Here is a 15,961-nt window from a genome sequence, read left to right on the forward strand (position 1 = left end):
GCGGGCGATTAGCGCCGGCCACGTGGGCGGCCATTATGGCGAGGGCGTACTACTACCTACCAAGTAAACAACAAATGCATGCAGTGGCGTACTAAGGGGGGGCAGAGGGGGCGGTCCGCCCCGGGTGCCACTAGGTGGGGGGTGCCATGACCCTGGTGTGGAGGCTGTGTGAGCTGTGGCCGCAAAGTGCCCTGTGGTAGTTAGGGTGCCGTGCGGCCAGGACAGCTCACACACTAAGAGCAGCTGAACTGACTGCACAGACAGAAAGTGGGGGTGGGGCTAAGCAGAATCGGGGCGGAGCCAAACCGGCAGCGGGGGCGTGGCTTAATACGGCCCTTACCCGCTGCTGTTACTGCTGCACATGGAGGTGCAGCAAGAATACATCCCTGCCTCTCCACCTAACAGGTTTCATGAGGACTCCAGTGAATCCACTCCTCCTCCAGCTCCTGTCTGTGAGTAATAGTGTGTGTGTGACTGTGTCTGTAAAACTGTCTTCCTGTAACTGTGTTTGTGTCTGTGTGTCTGCATGCCTGTAATTGTGTTTGTGTGTGTGTGTGTGTGTGTCCATGCCTGTAACTGTGTTTGTGTGTGTGTGTCTGCATGCCTTTAACTGTGTGTGTGTGTGTGTGTCTGCATGCCTGTAACTGTGTGTGTGTGTGTGTCTGCATGCCTGTAACTGTGTTTGTGTGTGTGTGTCTGCATGCCTGTAACTGTTTGTGTGTGTGTGTTTGTCTGCCCATAACTGTGTGTGTGTCTGTCTGCCTGTAACTGTGTGTGTGTGTCTGTCTGCCTGTAACTGTGTGTGTGTGACTGCATGCCTGTAACTGTGTATGACTGTGTGTGTGTGTGTGTCTGTCTGCCTATAACGGTGTGTGTGTGTCTGTCTGCCTGTAACGATGTGTGTGTGTGTGTGTGTGTGTGTGTGTGTCTGCCTGTGACTGTGTGATGTTGCCTCTAACTGTGTGTGTGACTGTTACTCTGTATGTGTGTGTGTGTGTGTGTGTGTGTGTGTGTGTGACTGTGTGTGTGTGTGACTGTATATGTGACTGCCTGCCAATAACTGTGTGTGTGACTGCCTGGCTATGACTCTGTGTGACTACCTGTAACTGACTGTGTGTTTAACTGTCTGCCTATAACTGTGTGTGTGACTGTGTGACTGTCTGCCTGTAACAGTTTGATGTTGCCTGTAACCGTGTGTGACTATCTGTCTGTGACTGTGTGCATGTGACTGTCTGCTGCTGCCTTTTACTGTGTGTGTGTGTGTGTGTGTGTGTGTGTGTGACTGTCTGCCTGTGAGCGTGTGTGTGTGTGTGAATGTCTGCCTGTAACTGTGTGCATGACTGTCTCTGACTGTATGTGTGACTGTTTGCCTGTAACTGTGTGTGTGTGACTGTCTGCCTGTAACTGTGTGTATGTGTGTGGGTGTGTGTGTGTGTGTGTGACTGTCTGCCTGTAAATGTGTGTGTGGGGCTGCAGGGACTTTGTATTGGGACAGGAGTCTTTATAAGGGGATTTGTAGATGGGGGTTGCAGGGGTTTTGTAGACGGGGCAGTACAGGATTTGTAGACGGGGTGGGACAGGGATTTTGTAGGGGGGGTGGGGCACACAAGGGTTTTGTAGAAGGGGGCTGACAGCGGTTTTGCAAAGTTTCTAAATTTGTTCAATACATAAAAAAAAGGAAATCATTTAAAAAAAAGTTACAGGTTTTTGTTTTTTTTGGAGGGGGAAGGGGGGGGTGAGGGGGTGCCAAGCCCAGGATCCGCCCCGGGTGCCAAATGCTCTAGGTACGCCCCTGAATGCATGCTACAAAGGTGTATAAAACATGCTTATGGACTAAGTGAAGGAGAAAGGGGGATAGAAGATGGCACCTTACATGAGCCAATCAACAATCCTTTCTATAATCAGTGTTTTGTGCCTCAATGAATAATGCCTAAACTTGCCCTTTACTGAGCGTACTTGGATGCATGGATTAATATCTGTAATAAAGATGGCTAAGGTGGAAGAAATATATGACATGGAGAACCTTACGGCATTGCTACATGAGACGTCTGAACACTGCACGGAATTATGGGCTACTTGAAAGGACGACATATGACATACTTATCCAGTCCCCTGCCATATAATACCCAGCCCCCGTCATATAATACCCAGCCCCCGTCATATAATACCCAGCCTACCTGCCATATAATAACCACCACCCTGCCATATAAAACCCAGCCCACCTACCATATAATACCCAGCCCCCCCTGCAATATAATACCCACCTCCCTGCCATATAATAACCAGTCCTCCCTGACATTTAATACCTGTACTCAGCGGAGGATCAGCCTGGACTCCCAGCACACTGGACAACTAGTGATTGGCACAACCCACTTGCCTGTATGGTAACAATAGGTGGAGGGGATAAATAATTGTTTTTGTTTCTTTAAGACATCAAAATTACATTAATAAAGCACCTTTACACAAAGTGCACCCACTGTACACACATGCACAATACACCTACACACAACCCCTATATGCACTCTGTACTTGTATACAGCCACACTACACCACCTACAAACACACATGCTACAACCGACATTCACAAACACATGTCCCTACTGAAACTCAACTTTTATTTTTATCAAGCTTTCTAATCTCTTTCTTTTGTGGTTTATAAGAATTGGAGATTTTAAATAGTTGTAGGTATTGAATGAGGGGATATCTTAAAGAAAGGGGTGCTGTGAAGAACTTTCACACAGGCCTAAGGCACTGACTACATATCACATTGAGCATCTGTGCCTAACACTTGAGAAATGTTGTAACAAACGCAACTAGGGATGAACAGTGGTGGTTTACTTCTGATAACACCATGTAGGGGAATGTGGAGGTCTCTTGATTCTTTGGCTGCAGAGGAGGAAGTCAAATTTACAGTAGAGAAAAGGTGCCACAAATGAACCCCCTGGCTTTGGCACTGGGTTTGGCAGTGGTTTTGGCTTGGCAGGGGAGTGAGATCTGGGTAGATATCTAGCAATGTGACTCCGCCCTCCTCTCGTTCTTCCTCTTTTTTTTTCTCCCCAACACCCCTATTTCTCTAGATATCTTTATTCATGGTTTCCCTATTGGAGGGGGTAGGGAGGGTAACCATTAGACATATAGAAGGCTAGGGTGTGTTTAGCTGGAAACACAAGGCTGAGCAAAAGAGGTACCTCATGAAAATGAGGCTCTGCGTCACAACCGCTGACTCTGCGCTAATTTTTACACTAATGTTTCTGGTATATGTGCCACCTTAGACCAGATATACAAACCTTGCTCTATACCTTGAAACTCTTATTTCTACTGGGTCCTAACTTAAAACAAAACACACATGAGGATTGCCAATATATAAATGTATTTTATATATATATATATATATATATATATATATATATATATATATATATATATATATAAATATATATATATATATATATATATATATATATATATATAAATATATATATATATATATATATATATATATATATATATATATATATATATATATATATATATATACACACACAGTTGCAAGAAAAAGTATGTGAACCCTTTGGAATGACATGGATTTCTGCACAAATTGGTCATAAAATGTGATCTGATCATCATCTAAGTCACAACAATAGACAATCACAGTCTGCTTAAACTAATAACACACAAAGAATGAAATGTTGCCATGTTTTTATTGAACACACCATGTAAACATTCACAGTGCAGGTGGAAAAAGTATGTGAACCCTTGGATTTAATAACTGGTTGAACCTCCTTTGGCAGCAATAACTTCAACCAAACGTTTCCTGTAGTTGCAGATCAGACGTGCACAACAGTCAGGAGTAATTCTTGACCATTCCTCTTTACAGAACTGTTTCAGTTCAGCAATATTCTTGGGATGTCTGGTGAAAATCGCTTTCTTGAGGTCATCATGCCACAGCATCTCAATCGGGTTGAGGTCAGGACTCTGACTGGGCCACTTCAGAAGACGTATTTTCTTCTGTTTAAGCCATTCTGTTGTTAATTTACTTCTATGCTTTGGGTCATTGTCCTGTTGCAACACCCATCTTCTGTTGAGCTTCAGCTGGTAGACAGATGGCCTTAAGTTCTCCTGCAAAATGTCTTGATAAACTTGGGATTTCATTTTTCCTTCGATGATAGCAATCCGAAAAGGCACTGACGCAGCAAAGCAGCCCTAAACCATGATGCCCCCACCACCATACTTCACAGTTGGGATGAGGTTTTGATGTTGGTGTGCTGTGCCTCTTTTTCGCCACACATAGTGTTGTGTGTTTCTTCCAAACAACTCAACTTTGGTTTCATCTGTCCACAGAATATTTTGCCAGTACTGCTGTGGAACATCCAGATGCTCTTGTGCAAACTGTAAACGTGCAGCAATGTTTTGTTTGGACAGCAGTGGCTTCCTCTGTGGTATCCTCCCATGAAATCCATTCTTGTTTAGTGTTTTACGTATTGTAGATTAGCATTTGCCAGTTCTATCTGTGGAACTCAGCTTGCTTCCAGTTTTCCCACCTATGTATAACACTCCCTTCTAAATCATTTTCTATGTTGAAACCTTTCCAGGGTTTAAAATTCAAAGTGCTCAAAAGTTCTTTCTTTATCTATATGATATATTACTTTCTAAATAATTTGACACCATATTTTTCAAAACAAATTCAGTCTTATTTTTTTCTTCATTTTGAGTTTTTTAACAATATAAAATGCAAAAAAGACAACAAAGCAAAAATAATAAATATAACATCATAATATATCTAAAACAGATATAGTGAATAAGGCTCAATAGATGTCATCACTAAAATCCAAATAGTCCCATTCCAAATGGGCAGAACCAACTGACTATGTACAGGGCCATTTGTACTGCAAAATCTGGGCATTTGTTACACTATTTACTATTTAGTCCAGCTTTTGTGTTCAGGACTCCTAATGAGCCTGAATTTTAAATCGTTCTTAAATCGTGTAATATGGGGGTCTCTTAGAGTAATAGGGGGGGGTCGTATATTTAAAATAATAATAATAATAATATTGCCTATATAGCTTAGCTATGTAACCTGGGTAGCAGTAAAGTTACAGCTATATAGTTGGTCTTGGTTAACATATGATCAACCAGCTAAGAACGGTCTGTAAAAAAATTGATCTAAGGGTTCAACAAGCTCCACAGTGCTCATTTAACCCCTTAAGGACACATGACATGTGTGACATGTCATGATTCCCTTTTATTCCTGAAGTTTGGTCCTTAAGGGGTTAAAGAGCATTTTAGAGAGACTGAAGTTTTTTTTTCTATTTTCTTATGTGTATTTAAAAATAACTTTACATGCAATCTTGAGTAAGCTGGAGTGATGATAAGAACAGGGATGGTTTAAACATTAGGAATGCTGTGCAGAAGTTCACTTAATCAAGATACATTCCTGAGCCTCACTCTGCTTCATTTGTTTTTAAAATAGTGTCACTAGATAAGATGAGCTTTCATGGTACCATTCATAAAAACAACAAGTAAAGATAAATGATAAATGAAATAAATATTTTTTTGGAAAATCCCATAAAAACAAATTGTTAAAAAATTCAAATGTACATAATTCAGAGTTTTGTGCACAATTGTATGAAATACATTTTATACAGGTCCTGATGGACCTCCTAATCTATATTACTGTAGCTTCTCAAAAGTTCTCTCTCCCCACCTTACTTGAATTGAAGTCAGACAATAAATTATATATAGGTGTTAAAATACCTGCAACTATATAGGCCTTATATTAATAAATTAACATCCCCCTGCTGAAACAGCGGATTTGGGGGATACTGTTGGAAAGATCTATGGGCGAATACATGTTGTTAAAATTGTTCTTGCTCCTAAGGTCCTATACCTTTTTAGGATGTTTCCCATAGTACTACCCATGTCCTTGTTAAATCGGAGCACTGTAATCTCATGTACAATGATATCTTACACCTGATTGCCTCCAACAAATGTATTAAAATACATAGTTACATAGCTGAAAAGAGACTTGCGTCCATCAAGTTCAGTCTTCCTCAAATTTGTTTTTTGGTGTTGATCCAAAAGAAGGCAAAAAAAAACAGTTTGAAGAACTAAAATCTGTGGAGATGTAATGACATGGTCCTACAAATATGGTGGAAGTGCCTGACAATCCAAGATTTCAGGACCAAAGTCCATAACCTAGTGGTCCAATTGTGTGATGCACATGTATAAAATGCCTTAACATTCCTATATCTGGACTTTCAGAATAAGATCCCCTCTTAAATAAAGCATAAACAATAGAGATGTCCCGAATAGTTCGCCAGCGAATAGTTCCTGGCGAACATACCTTGTTCGCGTTCGCCACGGCGGGCAAACATAAGCGATGTTCGGTCCGCCCCCTATTCGTCATCATTGAGTAAACTTTGACCCTGTACCTCACAGTCAGCAGACAAATTCCAGCCAATCAGCAGCAGACCCTCACTCCCAGACCCTCCCACCTCCTGGACAGCATCAATTTTAGATTCATTCGGAAGCTGCATTCTTTTTTTTTAGACAGAAGTGTGTTATATTTGAGCATGCTAGGCTTAACGTGCGTATATCATGGCTAGTTGCACTGAGGGTATGAGTATATAGCAGTACATTGTTGTGAAAGATGGCTGTCATGTTTAGGGTGTAGCTTGCACGTTTTCAACTGTGTATTTATATCAGCAGCTCCACCACTAGTTATAAATCAAGTGTGAGTCGCCCCATGAGATGAGACTAGTGAATAACATAATACATGAACGGTTAAGGTAAAGGCATGTAAGGAACTACGACAATAAACTCTTTAGGAGGTGAAATAATGACATGTTTAAACGCTTGCTACTTTACGATTAGTTAATGTGCAGAGAGCAGTTCATGTGATCAAAGGCATGGTGTGGAGGATCGGCTATAGTGGGACATGCTTGGCAGGCTGCTGTTTACTGCTTGTGCTCATCTGATCCCTTCTGGGCGCCAGGTGCAGACCCTGGGAGTCCCTGATACCTGGAACAACAAAGGCAAGTCTCTGGCTGAGTGGTTCGCGGCTTGAGGTGGTGGAAGTTTGTTTTGTCGGGTGGTCGGATCTGTCCCAGTGGTGCTTCACATCCGGTGCGGGATTTTGGTGGCTTAAGGTGGAGGCGAGTGCTTGACGTGGGGCAGGCTCTGCATTTCTGTTTGTGCCTCCGGTCCCGTCTTCGACGCCTTTTGCGTTGGTGGATTTTAATGGGGACTGCTTGTGGAGCTTGTTGAGGCTGTGGTGGAGCTTGTTGGGGATTCCTTGGGGATTATTTGCTTCCAAAAATGATTAAAGAGTCTGTCCAGCTTAGACTCAATATCCTGCCATGCTTTGCTGGTACCAGGAGGACACGCGGCTGCCGCCATATTGGGAGAGTCGCAGATGAGTATGTCAGCCTGGACGGCTGTGCTCTGTGCGTCCATTAGCTCCAGACAGCCTCTCAGGGGTAGACTGGGATAACCCCCACCGGTCCGAGGGGAGGGGTAACGGAGCTCCTGCCGGGAAGTAGCTGCTCCTGGGCATCCCAGGATCGGGAGATCGTCTGCCTCTCCCGCCCGGTGAGCATCAGGCCACACTTGCCACACGGAGGTAAGTAAGACTCTGTCGAGTTGCTGACCGCTATTAAGCATGTCGGGTCGGTCAGGAAGGAGCAACATTGCTGGGTCATCCCCTTCTGGGGTGAAATTCGCTTGTTGATAGCTGCTTAAAGTGAGATATTGAGGGAGCTCACACGAAGTGCGTCTTTCCTCCATGACAGCTGCATTCTTAGTGAGAGGAGGGACAGTGTAGCTGCTGCTGATTTAATAGTGAAATCGATAGTTAGGCTAGTGTATTCAGTGTCCACTACAGTCCTGAAGGACTCATCTGATCTCTGCTGTAAGGACAGCACCCCAAAAAGCCCTTTTCAGTCTGCTTTTTTTTCTGTGTAATCTAATTGCAGTTGCCTGCCTGCCAGCGTGTGTGTCAGGCTCACCGCGTATACTGTGCTCACTTGCCCAGTGCCACCACTCATATCTGGTGTCACAATAGCTTGCATTTAAAAAAAACAAAAACTTTTTTGACTGTGATATAATAGCAGTCAGTTTCCTTAACACGTGTGCGTTTCAGGGCCTGCCAGGGCACAGTGTCACACCAGTGCAACTCATATCTGGTGTAACAGTAGTGTACATTAAAAAAAAAACTAGAAATTTGACTGTGAAATAATAGCAGTCAGTTTCCTTCACACGTGTGCGTTTCAGGACCTGCCAGGGCACAGTGTCACACCAGTGCAACTCATATCTGGTGTAACAGTAGTGTACATTTTAAAAAATAATAATAATTTTGACTGTAATAGATTGAATAGCAGTTAGTTGTCTGCAAGCGTGTGTGTAAGGCCTACAGCGTCTACTCTGCCAACTTCTGCCAGTGCACAGTGCCACTCATATCTGTTGTCACAGAAGCTTGCACGCATAGTACCACTAATCGAAAAAAAATGACAGGCAGAGGCAGGCCACCCCGCAGGGGCCGTCGTGGTCGTGGTGCTGTGATTCCCTTTGGCCCTAGAATAATGCCCAGTGTTCAGAGGCCACGTACCCTGAACTCGAAAAGTTCTGAGGACATAGTTGACTGGCTAACAAAGGACACCCAATCTTCTACAGCTTTCGCTCGGAACCTTGACGCACCATCCTCCTCCAGCTTAGCTTCGGGCAACTCTCAAGTTACCACTCGCCCGCCTGCCGCCACCACCAACACTAGCACCACAGCCGCTTCACTTGATCTGTCAGAGGAGTTATTTACACATCAGTTGGAAGAAATGAGTGATGTGCAACCATTATTGCCAGAGGATGTAGATAACAGGGATATGTCTCAGTCAGGCAGCATGAAGAGGAGTCAGAGGAGGAAGGTGGCTTTGAGGAGGTGGAAGACCAAACACAGCAGGTGTCCCAGGGGGCTTGATGTCACCTTTCGGGGACCCTTGGTGTTGTATGTGGCTGGGTGGAGGAAGAGACCTTCAATGACATCAGTGAGGACAAGGAAAGGGACATGGCTAGCTTGGTATCCAACCTTGTGCAAATGGGGAGTTTGCGGTTGTGCAAATAGACTGTTTGCAGTTGTTTGCGGTGCGTTAAACGGGGAGTTTGGTCTGTCACTGTGAACCAGGCGTAACCCTTACACTACCTGATCGATACAACATCATACCTGATGTTTTAACCCCTTAAGGACACATGACATGTGTGACATGTCATGATTCCCTTTTATTCCAGAAGTTTGGTCCTTAAGGGGTTAAAGCACGTTATTCCAAACAATTTAGGAATGTTAGGTGATTTATGCCCTTTATGGATTAAAACCAGACTCTGCATCAACTATGTAATTTTCCATGGGAGTCTTGCCATGGATCCCCCTCCGGCATGCCACAGTCCAGGTGTTAGTCCCCTTGAAACAACTTTTCCATCACTATTGTGGCCAGAAAGAGTCCCTGTGGGTTTTAAAACTCGCCTTTTTATTGAAGTCTATGGAGGTTCGCCCGGTTCGCCCGTTCGCAAACTTTTGCGGAAATTCCCGTTCGCCATTCGCGAACGGAAAATTTTATGTTCGCGACATCTCTAATAAACAATGTATGTCTTCTTGGCAGCCCAAAACCTACTGTCTTTACAGTTGAATCTCCCCCTCCCCTCCGAGTCTCACAGTTACATTAATACATTGACCATTGTCAAGTAAATTATAAATATGGGTTAATTCCAGCACACCCCAAAAAATGCAGGGTACATTTTTTCTTCACATTGCCTTGAAACATAAAGCAGAGAAAGCGACATTAACCCCTTAGGGACCAAACTTCTGAAATAAAAGGGAATCATGACATGTCACACATGTCATGTGTCCTTAAGGGGTTAATATTATCATCATAAATCTGTGTACATTGTAATAATAATATATTGTTTTATATACTGTGAGTATTCTTGACATTTTGTACCAAACTCCTTTGCACACAAATATGTTATTTTAGTGGTGGCTTGCTATTCATTGTTGACATGTGATTCACTGTTACAATGCATTCATTATAACTGTCATTTTTGTCATGCTATATCATTCCTTACCCACCCTTTTTATAGTACCTCTCCCTAAATGTTTCATACGTTGGAAATTTCAATAAACGTTGAAGGGAAACAAAAATAGCTGTAGGACATGTTCAGATTTTACCCAAATATGAAAAAAGGTTACAGACAGAATTATTGTTTTTTTAAGTCTGGACATTAAATAAATAACTACTTGTCAAAGGCATTCCGGACATACACAAACTTTAATGAGTGCACGCACACTCAGTATCAGTGCATCCTAATTATATTTTTAACATGATATAAGTATGTCACAGGCTTCTTTATCTAATAGTATAACTGACTGCCTAATCCAATACACTCTTATACAATTTAAATATGACTTAGGACTTTGAACATGAAACATTTGTTTTATATATGTCTTTAGGTTAAGTTGCACTAAAAAATTGTGGTCTTTAACATTGAATAATTTATTATCACTAACAAGATGACAACCATTTTTCTTATTTTTAAATACACTACTTTTCGGAAGTTAAATGTCATTATTAATCTTTGTGAAAATTACTGGTGTGAATTGAATTATACATGCTGCTTCAATTAGTTCTCACAAGTCATCAGTCAAAGTATTGTAAAAATCCACCATCTTTCAGATGTTAGATGATATACACTAAGTGAATCAGCCTTTATTGTTTGTGTTTTTAAATGAAACATCTAATTAAAGCTTTGCCTCATCATTGTTTAGTTTCACTGTAATACAATACCCCATTTTTCCTATATGGAGTTGTGTTACCACTGTTTGATATATTATTTAACCACAATAGGTTTTTGAAGATATAAGAGTCTTATATATTTGTATGTAGCTTGGTACTTGGTTTTAACTCTAGATCTATTTTACCTGTTTACAGACTTTGGGAATATAACTAGACAGACACAAAGTATGTAATAGAACTGTAAAAGCAGTATTAGTAATTGGCGTGGTGAAGACTGAGATCTAATTTTCTGAATTTCTAGAAAATAGTTTATTTAACTGGGTGGGTATTTATACATTTACATTTTAAATATGTATGGGACCTTATTCATGCTGACATAAATTAAATAAGCAAGATTAGCATACTCATTTAACTTCTTCCCGCCATTACAGCATTCCATGCCATCCCCATATTACAGGGCTTTAAAGCGGCTGCCCCGGCATGGAATGCAGTAACGGCTTTCAGCCCAGGAGGTCCGCAGTACTTACCTCTGCACTGATTACATTGGCTCACATTGTCCTGAGCTTGCCATAGATCTACCTGCATGGGGTCTGCCTGGGCTGTCAGACTCTCCGCTCTGCCTGTGATCTTCTTCTGTCCGCTGCTCGCACCCGTACGGCCAACTCGCGCTTGCAGGACTTCTCGCGGGCGGCTCCCTTCCTATGGAATAGCCTGCCTACCACCATCAGACTCTCCCCTAGTCTTCAATCATTTAAGAAGTGCCTTAAAACCCATTTCTTTAAGAAAGCCTATAACCTCCCAGACTAACCTTTACCTCACATACCTAAAGGGCATCACTCTACTAGCTCCTCCAGCTCCACTCCCATCTAATTTGACTGCTATTTCCTGTCCTAATGTGTTTTATACCCCACCTCCAATAGACTGTAAGCTCGTTTGAGCAGGGCCCTCTTCAACCTATCGTTCCTGTAAGTTTTCTTGTAATTGTGCTATTTATAGTTAAATCCCCCTTCTAATAATATTGTAAAGCGCTACGGAATCTGTTGGCGCTATATAAATGGCAATAATAATAATAATAATAATAATAATAATATTACACTTAAAAAAAAAAATTCCAGTAAGTATATAACATGGAGGTGAATTGTGTAGTTTTTGATCTTATGCTTTGGTCTGTAGTTTTACATACTATGCATCTATTACACTTAAAAAAAATATATATATATTATTAATACAATCTTTTGTGTAATTTTTGGTGAGGATAGATCTAAAATTAGGGGCACCTCTAAAAACAATGCTGGGTATGTCTGGAATAAAATCTTTTAAAACGTTGTCCTGTTTTAATACATGCCAATGTTTTTTGATGATTTTTTTTTTTTTTACGGTTATTGCTTTTGCGATTTTTGCAATTGATTATAACTGGCAATTCAATATAACTGGCATAAAAGTAGAGTCATTTTTGTTTTTGTCTTTGTCTTTATATTCTAAAAGCTCTTTCCTGTCTTTTTGTGTAATTATTTCTAATGTTTTATTAGGATTCTCTAATTTGTCATTTTTATCAGTAAAATTATCTTTAAGTGTCTGAGCTAGATCTTTAAAATCTACAGTACGGGAGCAATTTCATCTGAGATGTAAAAAATGACTTTTTGGGATTCCATCTAGACATGGTTTATGATGGCAGCTGGATTGATCGATAACAGTATCCGTGCAGGCCTTCTTAAAAACATTTTGGTGTTAATAGTACCATTGTGGATAAAATGTAATCTAAAAAGTTAATACTTTCTCTACTGTATTCTGAAGTTAAAATAATACCATAGCTGTTATTATTAAGATTGTTTAAATATAGCTTAAGGTAATTTTCTAAACCCTTCCAAATAAAAAACAGGTTGTCAATATATCTGAAGTAGGTGACCAGGTTTGCACTCCAGGCATGTTCATCCCAAATTGCCTCTGACTCCCAGTCAGCTATAAAGAGGTTTGCATAACAAGGGGCAAGCCTGATCCCCATAGCTGTACCTTGTTGTTGTATATAAAAAGAGTGTAAAACCCAAAAGTAGTTGTTGGTTAAAATAACCTTAATACCATGTATGAAAAAAATAATCTGTTCTTCTGCGTTAGATTTTTCTGCTTTTAAAATATAAAAAACTGCTTCACAACCTTTATTATGGGCAATGATTGTATGTAAAGATTGTATATCACACGTGACTAACATGTAATCAGGATGCCAAATAAAAAATAAATAAATCGAAGAAGAGTCATGGAATCTTTAAGATATGATCTCATGTGTTTGACTGATGGCTGTACTATATAGAATGTCTATATATTCTGAAAGGTTTGATATTATGGAGTCTATCTCAGAGATAATGGGCCAGGGGGATTGTAACGGACCGTTTCACTTAAAAGAGGATAAAACCCAGTTTAGGCGATATCCCCCTTTTCCATAGACCAGCAGCTACAGCAATCACCAATCTCCCGAACTGCAAACTGTACGAATTCTGGAAACTCCCAAACTGGAAACACACGAACCCTGGAATCAGCCGAACAGGAAAAGCATACAATCCACTTACACTCCTGGCAGTCAGCATACAATCCAATTCCCCCAAAACGAGATGACACATCGGTTTGAGGGTCAAGCAGAATCTGAGGTCCTGGCACACCCAGCCTGGTTTTTATTACAGTTGTGCCCATACAGGACACACCCAGGGGGAGGCATAAAATAACCAATCAAGTAACAGTACAACCCACACATCCCCTCCCCTCAGATAAGCAGTTAACATAATTTATTACATACAGTAAAAATACAGTTTCCACACATACTCTGTAACTTTAAAACCATACATCACATTCACATAAAAATACATATCCACAATCAATCCATTCAGGGGAACAACATATTAAAAAATGGCATGAATCAGACCAGGGGTTCAAAAGTTAGTAAAAGTATCTTTTGTTCCCCCTGGCTGGCAGTATTTTAATCTGGCTCAAACAGGAAAAGTAAAACATCCCCATAATGCATCCTGGCTTCCTCCCTTCTGCCCTGGAGATAATTGGAGAAGTAATCCAATTATCTTCCAGGTCAAAGACAAAACTCCATTACACATGTGGGGACCTAAATACAGGATTATGTTTTAAAATATATAAAGTTACTTTTTATACATTAAACACAGACATGTAACATATCCCCAGATAGCTCAGGTCTGCGTGCACATTATTAGGTGAATGGCACGCAGACCACACAAATACAGTTTAATTGCCATGGAGCCAAAGTCTTTCCCATAGTCTTTCATTATATGAATAGGCTCCATGGCATAGCTATCTGGGGGTATCACTGCTCACACAGGGCAAGTACCGAATGGCCCCACTGTGTGGGGGCCCAATCTCCCAGGGCCATAGTCCAAAGGCAAGAGGCGGGCAAGCAGCCCCCTCCAAGGACACGTGGCGAGGTCGGTTTCGCCACAGAGATTGATCTAATTTTTAAGAATTTTAGACAGAAAATAAATCACTGAAATTTTTGTATCAAGTACATTCAAACAGTCAAATTATTTTTTGTTGAGGATCTTAGATTCCAAACTATTTTCTAAAAAAGATTTCAGGTCTTCTTTAATAGAGGTAGGGTCTGAAGATAATTTTCCATAGACATTGGTATCAAGTTTTCTATGTGCTTCATTTATATATATTTATATAATTTTATGGTTTTGGTTTTGGAAAGTATGACCAAACCGCCCCTTTGTATGCTGGTTTTATGATGAGTCTTCCTGAAACTATTTTAATGCTGTTTGTTCATGCCATGATAAGTTATGGTGTTTGTATTTTTGTTTTTTTTATCTGATTGAGATCTTTTAAAACTAATTGTTCAAACACCTTGTGACAAACTCCCCTTTTCCTGTGAGATTGACAAAAGTTTTTGGAGGGGCCTGTTTACCCTGTGACTATGGCCCCTGCAATAGACCTGGATAAAATACTTTAAAAAGGCTCTGTTCATGTGAAGTATGTACTTTTGTACTCCAGACAGAGAGACCGACCGTTAGCACTAATTCTCTGGAACTGTTTTCGGCATGGGACCATGTGCACGGTCGGTCAAAAATAAGACTTCCAGGAAATTCCTGAACCCCTGAACTGATCTGGGTGATATTTTGGATATGTTGGTCACCCAGATCAGGGCTTGCAACATTTGTGCGGTTTTATGTATTTTTAGGGTACCTTTGGGGTGTTTTTAAAAAAGGTATGTGTTTTCTGCATTTGGAGATAATTGGATTAGAATTAATACAGTTACTGATCCAATTATCTCCCAAGCAGAGGGGAAGGATTGTGCGCTATGTGTGGAAGTGCCTTACATTGTAAATGTGTTATTATTGGTTTGTAAATTTGTGTCCCTGTCCCCAACAAGGTCTATGTGGGTGTACACCTTGCTTGGGGACTTGCATAAAAGGCCAGTGTGACTCTGATTAAAGAGAGATTTGTTTACCCCTTCATGAAGTCTTGACTCATGTTTGGGGGATTGGAGAACTACATACACTCTGGGGATTGCTACATCACAATACTCCCCTGAGTATAATCACTAGCTCTTATAAGAGCTGTTCCTGCTATGCTCTATGGACTAGGAGAGGTCTAACCACTGGAAGCTGGATCCTGGTTTTGGGTCCAGGGTGGGTGGAGGACGGCAAGATCCCAACCAAGCTGTGGTAGTTCATGGGGTATACGGTGGTTATGGTGTTCCAGTGCTCTGTTTATGGTGCTCACAAGTACTAGGAAGCAGCGTTTGATGGAGGTACCCGGTTGGGGTGCCAGGCAGTCCGTCACACACCTCTACAGGGCTGGACTGATGGATAACATTTTTTACTTTTCTTTTAAATTTGTTCTTACCATAGGAGGTTCAAAAGAGGTAGTAGGGCTGTAAGTATCTTTAGCAGTGATATTAGTGTTATTGATAGTGTTAGGTGTATTGGATTTGCTAATAAAAAAATCTTTTTAATGTTGCTTTTCTCACAAATTTATCAACATTTAAAAATGCTTGGACTGGATTAAAAGGATTAGTAGGGGCAAATTTAAGGCCCTTACTTAAAACAGAAATTTGAGTAGAATTTAAAACTTTTTGAGATACGTTAAAAATACCATGTTCTTTTTCATTTGAGTAGGTCAGTATCTATCAGTATCTAGTCTCTCTCTTTTGTACTCTTCTTCCACCTCTCCTT

The sequence above is a fragment of the Pelobates fuscus genome, chromosome 8 (genome assembly GCF_036172605.1).
Source record: "Pelobates fuscus isolate aPelFus1 chromosome 8, aPelFus1.pri, whole genome shotgun sequence".
Taxonomy (NCBI): Eukaryota; Metazoa; Chordata; class Amphibia; order Anura; family Pelobatidae; genus Pelobates; species Pelobates fuscus.